Here is a 12,500-nt window from a genome sequence, read left to right as displayed (position 1 = left end):
CTCGTTACTCCCGCCGTTTACCCGCGCGATATGGATCCTGGTTCTGGATCTCGCATCCAGGATCCACTCGGATAGGTTTGTAGAGGTAGACGTATTATACAATTAGGTATGAGTATCCCGGCTGTGCGTTGTGTATTCGCGGAGATATCCATCTCGCAAAACGATATAAAAACGGCTGTGATTTTGTCAGAGTATGAAGATCGCCCGGCGCTTTTTGTCAGAGTATGAAGATCGGCCGGCGCTTTTCAAATACGTGCTGCCTCGGCTGTGGGTATCCGTTTATTATTATGCTTATATGGGTGGTTAGAGGACGTCGGGACCGTGGATTCGGTATAAGAATCCCCGCTGTGCGTTCCATTTCCGGGTAGATATGGACCGCGCAATATGGCCCCTGCGACCTACTTTGACTACATCGTGCCTCGGTTGTGGACCTCGCATCCATGATCCACTCGGATAGATTTGTAGAGGGGGACTTGGACTACAGTTAGATATAAGTGTCCCGGCTGTGCGTTGTGTATTCGCGGGGATATGGACCTCGCAAAACGGGTATTTCGTTTAAGTCTTTCGCTGTGATTTTGTCAGAGTATGAAGATCGGTCGGCTGTTTTCAAACACGCGCTGCCTCGGCTGTGGTTATCCGTTTATTATTCAGCTTACATAGTTGGTTAGAGGACGTCGGGGCCGTGTATTCAGTATAGGAATCCCCGCTGTGCGTTCTATTTCCGGGTAGATATGGCGCGCGTAATATGGTCCCTGCGACCTACTTTGACTACACCGTGCCTCGGCTGTGGACCTCGCATCCAGGATCCACTCCGATAGTTTTGTAGAGGGGGACGTGGACTACAACTGGGTATAAGTGTCCCGGCTGTGCGTTGTGTATTCGCGGGGATATGGACCTCGCAAAACGGGTATTTCGTTTAAGTCTTTCGCTGTGATTTTGTCAGAGTATGAAGATCGGTCGGCGGTTTTCAAATACGCGCTGTATCGGCTGTGTGTATCCGTTTATAGGAGTGTCTAGATGGGTGGTTAGAGGACTTCCAGCTTGACAACTGGGCATGAGTATCCCCGCTGTGCGTTCTATTTCCGGGTAGATATGGCGCGCGTAATATGGTCCCTGCGACCTACTTTGACCGCGTCGTGCCTCGGCTGTGAGTGTCCGATTGTGGATCACCCTCCACATGTCTTTAGAGGTTGACGGTGGCTACAGGTCGGCATAGGTGTCCCGGCTGTGCGTTGTGTATTCGCGGGGATATGGACCGCGCAAGACGGCGATTTGGTTTAAGGAAACAGAGTATTGGCGCTATCGCTGTGATTTTGTCAGAGTATGAAGATCGGTCGGCGGTTTTCAAATACGTGCTGCCTCGGCTGTGGATACCCGTTTATTATTCTGCTTATATGGGTAGTTAGAGGACGTCGCGACCGTGTATTCAAAATAAGAATCCCCGCTGTGCGTTCCATTTCCGGGTAGATATGGCGCGCGTAATAGGGCCCCTGCGACCTACTTTGACCGCGTGGTGCCTCGGCTGTGGACCTCGCATCCAGGATCCACTCGGATAGGTTTGTAGAAGTGGACTTGGACTACAATTAGATATGAGGTTCCCGGCTGTGCGTTGTGTTTTCGCGGAGATATGGACCGCGCAAAACGGGTATTTGGTTTAAGGATTTTTCGCTGTGATTTTGTCAGAGTATGAAGATCGATCGGCGGTTTTCAAACACGCGCTGCATCGGCTGTGTGTATCCGTTTATTATTCATCTTATATGGGTGGTTAGAGGACTTCCAGCTTGACAACTGGGCATGAGTATCCCCGCTGTGCGTTCTATTTCCGGGTAGATATGGCGCGCGTAATATGGTCCCTGCGACCTACTTTGACCGCGTCGTGCCTCGGCTGTGAGTGTCCGATTGTGGATCACCCTCCACATGTCTTTAGAGGTTGACGGTGGCTACAGGTCGGCATAGGTGTCCCGGCTGTGCGTTGTGTATTCGCGGGGATATGGACCGCGCAAGACGGCGATTTGGTTTAAGGAAACAGAGTATTGGCGCTATCGCTGTGATTTTGTCAGAGTATGAAGATCGGTCGGCGGTTTTCAAATACGTGCTGCCTCGGCTGTGGATACCCGTTTATTATTCTGCTTATATGGGTAGTTAGAGGACGTCGCGACCGTGTATTCAAAATAAGAATCCCCGCTGTGCGTTCCATTTCCGGGTAGATATGGCGCGCGTAATAGGGCCCCTGCGACCTACTTTGACCGCGTGGTGCCTCGGCTGTGGACCTCGCATCCAGGATCCACTCGGATAGGTTTGTAGAAGTGGACTTGGACTACAATTAGATATGAGGTTCCCGGCTGTGCGTTGTGTTTTCGCGGAGATATGGACCGCGCAAAACGGGTATTTGGTTTAAGGATTTTTCGCTGTGATTTTGTCAGAGTATGAAGATCGATCGGCGGTTTTCAAACACGCGCTGCATCGGCTGTGTGTATCCGTTTATTATTCATCTTATATGGGTGGTTAGAGGACTTCCAGCTTGACAACTGGGCATGAGTATCCCCGCTGTGCGTTCTATTTCCGGGTAGATATGGCGCGCGTAATATGGTCCCTGCGACCTACTTTGACCGCGTCGTGCCTCGGCTGTGAGTGTCCGATTGTGGATCACCCTCCACATGTCTTTAGAGGTTGACGGTGGCTACAGGTCGGCATAGGTGTCCCGGCTGTGCGTTGTGTATTCGCGGGGATATGGACCGCGCAAGACGGCGATTTGGTTTAAGGAAACAGAGTATTGGCGCTATCGCTGTGATTTTGTCAGAGTATGAAGATCGGTCGGCGGTTTTCAAATACGTGCTGCCTCGGCTGTGGATACCCGTTTATTATTCTGCTTATATGGGTAGTTAGAGGACGTCGCGACCGTGTATTCAAAATAAGAATCCCCGCTGTGCGTTCCATTTCCGGGTAGATATGGCGCGCGTAATAGGGCCCCTGCGACCTACTTTGACCGCGTGGTGCCTCGGCTGTGGACCTCGCATCCAGGATCCACTCGGATAGGTTTGTAGAAGTGGACTTGGACTACAATTAGATATGAGGTTCCCGGCTGTGCGTTGTGTTTTCGCGGAGATATGGACCGCGCAAAACGGGTATTTGGTTTAAGGATTTTTCGCTGTGATTTTGTCAGAGTATGAAGATCGATCGGCGGTTTTCAAACACGCGCTGCATCGGCTGTGTGTATCCGTTTATTATTCATCTTATATGGGTGGTTAGAGGACTTCCAGCTTGACAACTGGGCATGAGTATCCCCGCTGTGCGTTCTATTTCCGGGTAGATATGGCGCGCGTAATATGGTCCCTGCGACCTACTTTGACCGCGTCGTGCCTCGGCTGTGAGTGTCCGATTGTGGATCACCCTCCACATGTCTTTAGAGGTTGACGGTGGCTACAGGTCGGCATAGGTGTCCCGGCTGTGCGTTGTGTATTCGCGGGGATATGGACCGCGCAAGACGGCGATTTGGTTTAAGGAAACAGAGTATTGGCGCTATCGCTGTGATTTTGTCAGAGTATGAAGATCGGTCGGCGGTTTTCAAATACGTGCTGCCTCGGCTGTGGATACCCGTTTATTATTCTGCTTATATGGGTAGTTAGAGGACGTCGCGACCGTGTATTCAAAATAAGAATCCCCGCTGTGCGTTCCATTTCCGGGTAGATATGGCGCGCGTAATAGGGCCCCTGCGACCTACTTTGACCGCGTGGTGCCTCGGCTGTGGACCTCGCATCCAGGATCCACTCGGATAGGTTTGTAGAAGTGGACTTGGACTACAATTAGATATGAGGTTCCCGGCTGTGCGTTGTGTTTTCGCGGAGATATGGACCGCGCAAAACGGGTATTTGGTTTAAGGATTTTTCGCTGTGATTTTGTCAGAGTATGAAGATCGATCGGCGGTTTTCAAACACGCGCTGCATCGGCTGTGTGTATCCGTTTATTATTCATCTTATATGGGTGGTTAGAGGACTTCCAGCTTGACAACTGGGCATGAGTATCCCCGCTGTGCGTTCTATTTCCGGGTAGATATGGCGCGCGTAATATGGTCCCTGCGACCTACTTTGACCGCGTCGTGCCTCGGCTGTGAGTGTCCGATTGTGGATCACCCTCCACATGTCTTTAGAGGTTGACGGTGGCTACAGGTCGGCATAGGTGTCCCGGCTGTGCGTTGTGTATTCGCGGGGATATGGACCGCGCAAGACGGCGATTTGGTTTAAGGAAACAGAGTATTGGCGCTATCGCTGTGATTTTGTCAGAGTATGAAGATCGGTCGGCGGTTTTCAAATACGTGCTGCCTCGGCTGTGGATACCCGTTTATTATTCTGCTTATATGGGTAGTTAGAGGACGTCGCGACCGTGTATTCAAAATAAGAATCCCCGCTGTGCGTTCCATTTCCGGGTAGATATGGCGCGCGTAATAGGGCCCCTGCGACCTACTTTGACCGCGTGGTGCCTCGGCTGTGGACCTCGCATCCAGGATCCACTCGGATAGGTTTGTAGAAGTGGACTTGGACTACAATTAGATATGAGGTTCCCGGCTGTGCGTTGTGTTTTCGCGGAGATATGGACCGCGCAAAACGGGTATTTGGTTTAAGGATTTTTCGCTGTGATTTTGTCAGAGTATGAAGATCGATCGGCGGTTTTCAAACACGCGCTGCATCGGCTGTGTGTATCCGTTTATTATTCATCTTATATGGGTGGTTAGAGGACTTCCAGCTTGACAACTGGGCATGAGTATCCCCGCTGTGCGTTCTATTTCCGGGTAGATATGGCGCGCGTAATATGGTCCCTGCGACCTACTTTGACCGCGTCGTGCCTCGGCTGTGAGTGTCCGATTGTGGATCACCCTCCACATGTCTTTAGAGGTTGACGGTGGCTACAGGTCGGCATAGGTGTCCCGGCTGTGCGTTGTGTATTCGCGGGGATATGGACCGCGCAAGACGGCGATTTGGTTTAAGGAAACAGAGTATTGGCGCTATCGCTGTGATTTTGTCAGAGTATGAAGATCGGTCGGCGGTTTTCAAATACGTGCTGCCTCGGCTGTGGATACCCGTTTATTATTCTGCTTATATGGGTAGTTAGAGGACGTCGCGACCGTGTATTCAAAATAAGAATCCCCGCTGTGCGTTCCATTTCCGGGTAGATATGGCGCGCGTAATAGGGCCCCTGCGACCTACTTTGACCGCGTGGTGCCTCGGCTGTGGACCTCGCATCCAGGATCCACTCGGATAGGTTTGTAGAAGTGGACTTGGACTACAATTAGATATGAGGTTCCCGGCTGTGCGTTGTGTTTTCGCGGAGATATGGACCGCGCAAAACGGGTATTTGGTTTAAGGATTTTTCGCTGTGATTTTGTCAGAGTATGAAGATCGATCGGCGGTTTTCAAACACGCGCTGCATCGGCTGTGTGTATCCGTTTATTATTCATCTTATATGGGTGGTTAGAGGACTTCCAGCTTGACAACTGGGCATGAGTATCCCCGCTGTGCGTTCTATTTCCGGGTAGATATGGCGCGCGTAATATGGTCCCTGCGACCTACTTTGACCGCGTCGTGCCTCGGCTGTGAGTGTCCGATTGTGGATCACCCTCCACATGTCTTTAGAGGTTGACGGTGGCTACAGGTCGGCATAGGTGTCCCGGCTGTGCGTTGTGTATTCGCGGGGATATGGACCGCGCAAGACGGCGATTTGGTTTAAGGAAACAGAGTATTGGCGCTATCGCTGTGATTTTGTCAGAGTATGAAGATCGGTCGGCGGTTTTCAAATACGTGCTGCCTCGGCTGTGGATACCCGTTTATTATTCTGCTTATATGGGTAGTTAGAGGACGTCGCGACCGTGTATTCAAAATAAGAATCCCCGCTGTGCGTTCCATTTCCGGGTAGATATGGCGCGCGTAATAGGGCCCCTGCGACCTACTTTGACCGCGTGGTGCCTCGGCTGTGGACCTCGCATCCAGGATCCACTCGGATAGGTTTGTAGAAGTGGACTTGGACTACAATTAGATATGAGGTTCCCGGCTGTGCGTTGTGTTTTCGCGGAGATATGGACCGCGCAAAACGGGTATTTGGTTTAAGGATTTTTCGCTGTGATTTTGTCAGAGTATGAAGATCGATCGGCGGTTTTCAAACACGCGCTGCATCGGCTGTGTGTATCCGTTTATTATTCATCTTATATGGGTGGTTAGAGGACTTCCAGCTTGACAACTGGGCATGAGTATCCCCGCTGTGCGTTCTATTTCCGGGTAGATATGGCGCGCGTAATATGGTCCCTGCGACCTACTTTGACCGCGTCGTGCCTCGGCTGTGAGTGTCCGATTGTGGATCACCCTCCACATGTCTTTAGAGGTTGACGGTGGCTACAGGTCGGCATAGGTGTCCCGGCTGTGCGTTGTGTATTCGCGGGGATATGGACCGCGCAAGACGGCGATTTGGTTTAAGGAAACAGAGTATTGGCGCTATCGCTGTGATTTTGTCAGAGTATGAAGATCGGTCGGCGGTTTTCAAATACGTGCTGCCTCGGCTGTGGATACCCGTTTATTATTCTGCTTATATGGGTAGTTAGAGGACGTCGCGACCGTGTATTCAAAATAAGAATCCCCGCTGTGCGTTCCATTTCCGGGTAGATATGGCGCGCGTAATAGGGCCCCTGCGACCTACTTTGACCGCGTGGTGCCTCGGCTGTGGACCTCGCATCCAGGATCCACTCGGATAGGTTTGTAGAAGTGGACTTGGACTACAATTAGATATGAGGTTCCCGGCTGTGCGTTGTGTTTTCGCGGAGATATGGACCGCGCAAAACGGGTATTTGGTTTAAGGATTTTTCGCTGTGATTTTGTCAGAGTATGAAGATCGATCGGCGGTTTTCAAACACGCGCTGCATCGGCTGTGTGTATCCGTTTATTATTCATCTTATATGGGTGGTTAGAGGACTTCCAGCTTGACAACTGGGCATGAGTATCCCCGCTGTGCGTTCTATTTCCGGGTAGATATGGCGCGCGTAATATGGTCCCTGCGACCTACTTTGACCGCGTCGTGCCTCGGCTGTGAGTGTCCGATTGTGGATCACCCTCCACATGTCTTTAGAGGTTGACGGTGGCTACAGGTCGGCATAGGTGTCCCGGCTGTGCGTTGTGTATTCGCGGGGATATGGACCGCGCAAGACGGCGATTTGGTTTAAGGAAACAGAGTATTGGCGCTATCGCTGTGATTTTGTCAGAGTATGAAGACTCGGTCGGCGGTTTTCAAATACGTGCTGCCTCGGCTGTGGATACCCGTTTATTATTCTGCTTATATGGGTAGTTAGAGGACGTCGCGACCGTGTATTCAAAATAAGAATCCCCGCTGTGCGTTCCATTTCCGGGTAGATATGGCGCGCGTAATAGGGCCCCTGCGACCTACTTTGACCGCGTGGTGCCTCGGCTGTGGACCTCGCATCCAGGATCCACTCGGATAGGTTTGTAGAAGTGGACTTGGACTACAATTAGATATGAGGTTCCCGGCTGTGCGTTGTGTTTTCGCGGAGATATGGACCGCGCAAAACGGGTATTTGGTTTAAGGATTTTTCGCTGTGATTTTGTCAGAGTATGAAGATCGATCGGCGGTTTTCAAACACGCGCTGCATCGGCTGTGTGTATCCGTTTATTATTCATCTTATATGGGTGGTTAGAGGGAGGACTTCCAGCTTGACAACTGGGCATGAGTATCCCCGCTGTGCGTTCTATTTCCGGGTAGATATGGCGCGCGTAATATGGTCCCTGCGACCTACTTTGACCGCGTCGTGCCTCGGCTGTGAGTGTCCGATTGTGGATCACCCTCCACATGTCTTTAGAGGTTGACGGTGGCTACAGGTCGGCATAGGTGTCCCGGCTGTGCGTTGTGTATTCGCGGGGATATGGACCGCGCAAGACGGCGATTTGGTTTAAGGAAACAGAGTATTGGCGCTATCGCTGTGATTTTGTCAGAGTATGAAGATCGGTCGGCGGTTTTCAAATACGTGCTGCCTCGGCTGTGGATACCCGTTTATTATTCTGCTTATATGGGTAGTTAGAGGACGTCGCGACCGTGTATTCAAAATAAGAATCCCCGCTGTGCGTTCCATTTCCGGGTAGATATGGCGCGCGTAATAGGGCCCCTGCGACCTACTTTGACCGCGTGGTGCCTCGGCTGTGGACCTCGCATCCAGGATCCACTCGGATAGGTTTGTAGAAGTGGACTTGGACTACAATTAGATATGAGGTTCCCGGCTGTGCGTTGTGTTTTCGCGGAGATATGGACCGCGCAAAACGGGTATTTGGTTTAAGGATTTTTCGCTGTGATTTTGTCAGAGTATGAAGATCGATCGGGCGGTTTTCAAACACGCGCTGCATCGGCTGTGTGTATCCGTTTATTATTCATCTTATATGGGTGGTTAGAGGACTTCCAGCTCGACAACTGGGCATGAGTATCCCCGCTGTGCGTTCTATTTCCGGGTAGATATGGCGCGCGTAATATGGTCCCTGCGACCTACTTTGACCGCGTCGTGCCTCGGCTGTGAGTGTCCGATTGTGGATCACCCTCCACATGTCTTTAGAGGTTGACGGTGGCTACAGGTCGGCATAGGTGTCCCGGCTGTGCGTTGTGTATTCGCGGGGATATGGAACCGCGCAAGACGGCGATTTGGTTTAAGGAAACAGAGTATTGGCGCTATCGCTGTGATTTTGTCAGAGTATGAAGATCGGTCGGCGGTTTTCAAATACGTGCTGCCTCGGCTGTGGATACCCGTTTATTATTCTGCTTATATGGGTAGTTAGAGGACGTCGCGACCGTGTATTCAAAATAAGAATCCCCGCTGTGCGTTCCATTTCCGGGTAGATATGGCGCGCGTAATAGGGCCCCTGCGACCTACTTTGACCGCGTGGTGCCTCGGCTGTGGACCTCGCATCCAGGATCCACTCGGATAGGTTTGTAGAAGTGGACTTGGACTACAATTAGATATGAGGTTCCCGGCTGTGCGTTGTGTTTTCGCGGAGATATGGACCGCGCAAAACGGGTATTTGGTTTTAAGGATTTTTCGCTGTGATTTTGTCAGAGTATGAAGATCGATCGGCGGTTTTCAAACACGCGCTGCATCGGCTGTGTGTATCCGTTTATTATTCATCTTATATGGGTGGTTAGAGGACTTCCAGCTTGACAACTGGGCATGAGTATCCCCGCTGTGCGTTCTATTTCGGGTAGATATGGCGCGCGTAATATGGTCCCTGCGACCTACTTTGACCGCGTCGTGCCTCGGCTGTGAGTGTCCGATTGTGGATCACCCTCCACATGTCTTTAGAGGTTGACGGTGGCTACAGGTCGGCATAGGTGTCCCGGCTGTGCGTTGTGTATTCGCGGGGATATGGACCGCGCAAGACGGCGATTTGGTTTAAGGAAACAGAGTATTGGCGCTATCGCTGTGATTTTGTCAGAGTATGAAGATCGGTCGGCGGTTTTCAAATACGTGCTGCCTCGGCTATGGATACCCGTTTATTATTCTGCTTATATGGGTAGTTAGAGGACGTCGCGACCGTGTATTCAAAATAAGAATCCCCGCTGTGCGTTCCATTTCCGGGTAGATATGGCGCGCGTAATAGGGCCCCTGCGACCTACTTTGACCGCGTGGTGCCTCGGCTGTGGACCTCGCATCCAGGATCCACTCGGATAGGTTTGTAGAAGTGGACTTGGACTACAATTAGATATGAGGTTCCCGGCTGTGCGTTGTGTTTTCGCGGAGATATGGACCGCGCAAAACGGGTATTTGGTTTAAGGATTTTTTCGCTGTGATTTTGTCAGAGTATGAAGATCGATCGGCGGTTTTCAAACACGCGCTGCATCGGCTGTGTGTATCCGTTTATTATTCATCTTATATGGGTGGTTAGAGGACTTCCAGCTTGACAACTGGGCATGAGTATCCCCGCTGTGCGTTCTATTTCCGGGTAGATATGGCGCGCGTAATATGGGTCCCTGCGACCTACTTTGACCGCGTCGTGCCTCGGCTGTGAGTGTCCGATTGTGGATCACCCTCCACATGTCTTTAGAGGTTGACGGTGGCTACAGGTCGGCATAGGTGTCCCGGCTGTGCGTTGTGTATTCGCGGGGATATGGACCGCGCAAGACGGCGATTTGGTTTAAGGAAACAGAGTATTGGCGCTATCGCTGTGATTTTGTCAGAGTATGAAGAATCGGTCGGCGGTTTTCAAATACGTGCTGCCTCGGCTGTGGATACCCGTTTATTATTCTGCTTATATGGGTAGTTAGAGGACGTCGCGACCGTGTATTCAAAATAAGAATCCCCGCTGTGCGTTCCATTTCCGGGTAGAATATGGCGCGCGTAATAGGGCCCCTGCGACCTACTTTGACCGCGTGGTGCCTCGGCTGTGGACCTCGCATCCAGGATCCACTCGGTGAGGTTTGTAGAAGTGGACTTGGACTACAATTAGATATGAGGTTCCCGGCTGTGCGTTGTGTTTTCGCGGAGATATGGACCGCGCAAAACGGGTATTTGGTTTAAGGATTTTTTCGCTGTGATTTTGTCAGAGTATGAAGAATCGATCGGCGGTTTTCAAACACGCGCTGCATCGGCTGTGTGTATCCGTTTATTATTCATCTTATATGGGTGGTTAGAGGACTTCCAGCTCGACAACTGGGCATGAGTATCCCCGCTGTGCGTTCTATTTCCGGGTAGATATGGCGCGCGTAATATGGTCCCTGCGACCTACTTTGACCGCGTCGTGCCTCGGCTGTGAGTCCGATTGTGGATCACCCTCCACATGTCTTTAGAGGTTGACGGTGGCTACAGGTCGGCATAGGTGTCCCGGCTGTGCGTTGTGTATTCGCGGGGATATGGACCGCGCAAGACGGCGATTTGGTTTAAGGAAACAGAGTATTGGCGCTATCGCTGTGATTTTGTCAGAGTATGAAGCATCGGTCGGCGGTTTTCAAATACGTGCTGCCTCGGCTGTGGATACCCGTTTATTATTCTGCTTATATGGGTAGGTTAGAGGACGTCGCGACCGTGTATTCAAAATAAGAATCCCCGCTGTGCGTTCCATTTCCGGGTAGATATGGCGCGCTGTAATAGGGCCCCTGCGACCTACTTTGACCGCGTGGTGCCTCGGCTGTGGACCTCGCATCCAGGATCCACTCGGATAGGTTTGTAGAAGTGGACTTGGACTACAATTAGATATGAGGTTCCCGGCTGTGCGTTGTGTTTTCGCGGAGATATGGACCGCGCAAAACGGGTATTTGGTTTAAGGATTTTTCGCTGTGATTTTGTCAGAGTATGAAGATCGATCGGCGGTTTTCAAACACGCGCTGCATCGGCTGTGTGTATCCGTTTATTATTCATCTTATATGGGTGGTTAGAGGACTTCCAGCTCGACAACTGGGCATGAGTATCCCCGCTGTGCGTTCTATTTCCGGGTAGATATGGCGCGCGTAATATGGTCCCTGCGACCTACTTTGACCGACTCGTGCCTCGGCTGTGGAGGTCGCATCCAGGATCCACTCTGATGTGTTTGTAGAGGGGGACTTGGGACTACAATTAGATATGAGTGTCCCCGGCTGTGCGTTGTGTTTTCGCGGAGATATGGACCGCGCAAAACGGGTATTTCGTTTAAGGACATAGAGTTTTTCGCTCGGGTTTTAAAGCCGTGATAGGGGCGAAGCGCTGAAGGTTCCAGCGCTTCTGTACTTCGCCTATTACGGCTGTGACCCATTTTGGTAGGGGGTAACCAAGCCACCTTGCACACAATGATAGGAACAGACTACCCAGTGTATACTAGGGGATAGGAGCGAAGCGCTGAAGGGGTCCAGCGCTTCTGGCGGGTTCCCCTATGCTACAGCCGTAGTAGGGGATATGAGCGAAGCGCTGAAGGGTTCCAGCGCTTCTGGCGGTTCCCCTATGTTACAGCCGTAGTAGGGACGAAGCGCTGAAGGGTCCAGCGCTTCTGGCGGTTCCCCTATGCTACAGCCGTAGTAGGGGATATGAGCGAAGCGCTGAAGGGTTCCAGCGCTTCTGGCGGTCCCCCTATGCTACAGCCGTAGTAGGGGATATGAGCGAAGCGCTGAAGGGGTCCAGCGCTTCTGGCGGTTCCCCTATGTTACAGCCGTAGTAGGGACGAAGCGCTGAAGGGTCCAGCGCTTCTGGCGGTTCCCCTATGCTACAGCCGTAGTAGGGGATATGAGCGAAGCGCTGAAGGGTCCAGCGCTTCTGGCGGTCCCCCTATGCTACAGCCGTAGTAGGGGATATGAGCGAAGCGCTGAAGGGTCCAGCGCTTCTGGCGGTCCCCCTATGCTACAGCCGTAGTAGGGGGATATGAGCGAAGCGCTGAAGGGTCCAGCGCTTCTGGCGGTTCCCCTATGCTACAGCCGTAGTAGGGGATATGAGCGAAGCGCTGAAGGGTCCAGCGCTTCTGGCGGTCCCCCTATGCTACAGCCGTAGTAGGGGATAGGAGCGAAGC

Source organism: Anarhichas minor, unplaced genomic scaffold, assembly GCF_050575085.1.
Source record: "Anarhichas minor isolate MPS153535 unplaced genomic scaffold, ASM5057508v1 ptg000134l, whole genome shotgun sequence".
Taxonomy (NCBI): Eukaryota; Metazoa; Chordata; class Actinopteri; order Perciformes; family Anarhichadidae; genus Anarhichas; species Anarhichas minor.
Note: the sequence above shows the minus strand (reverse complement) of the source record.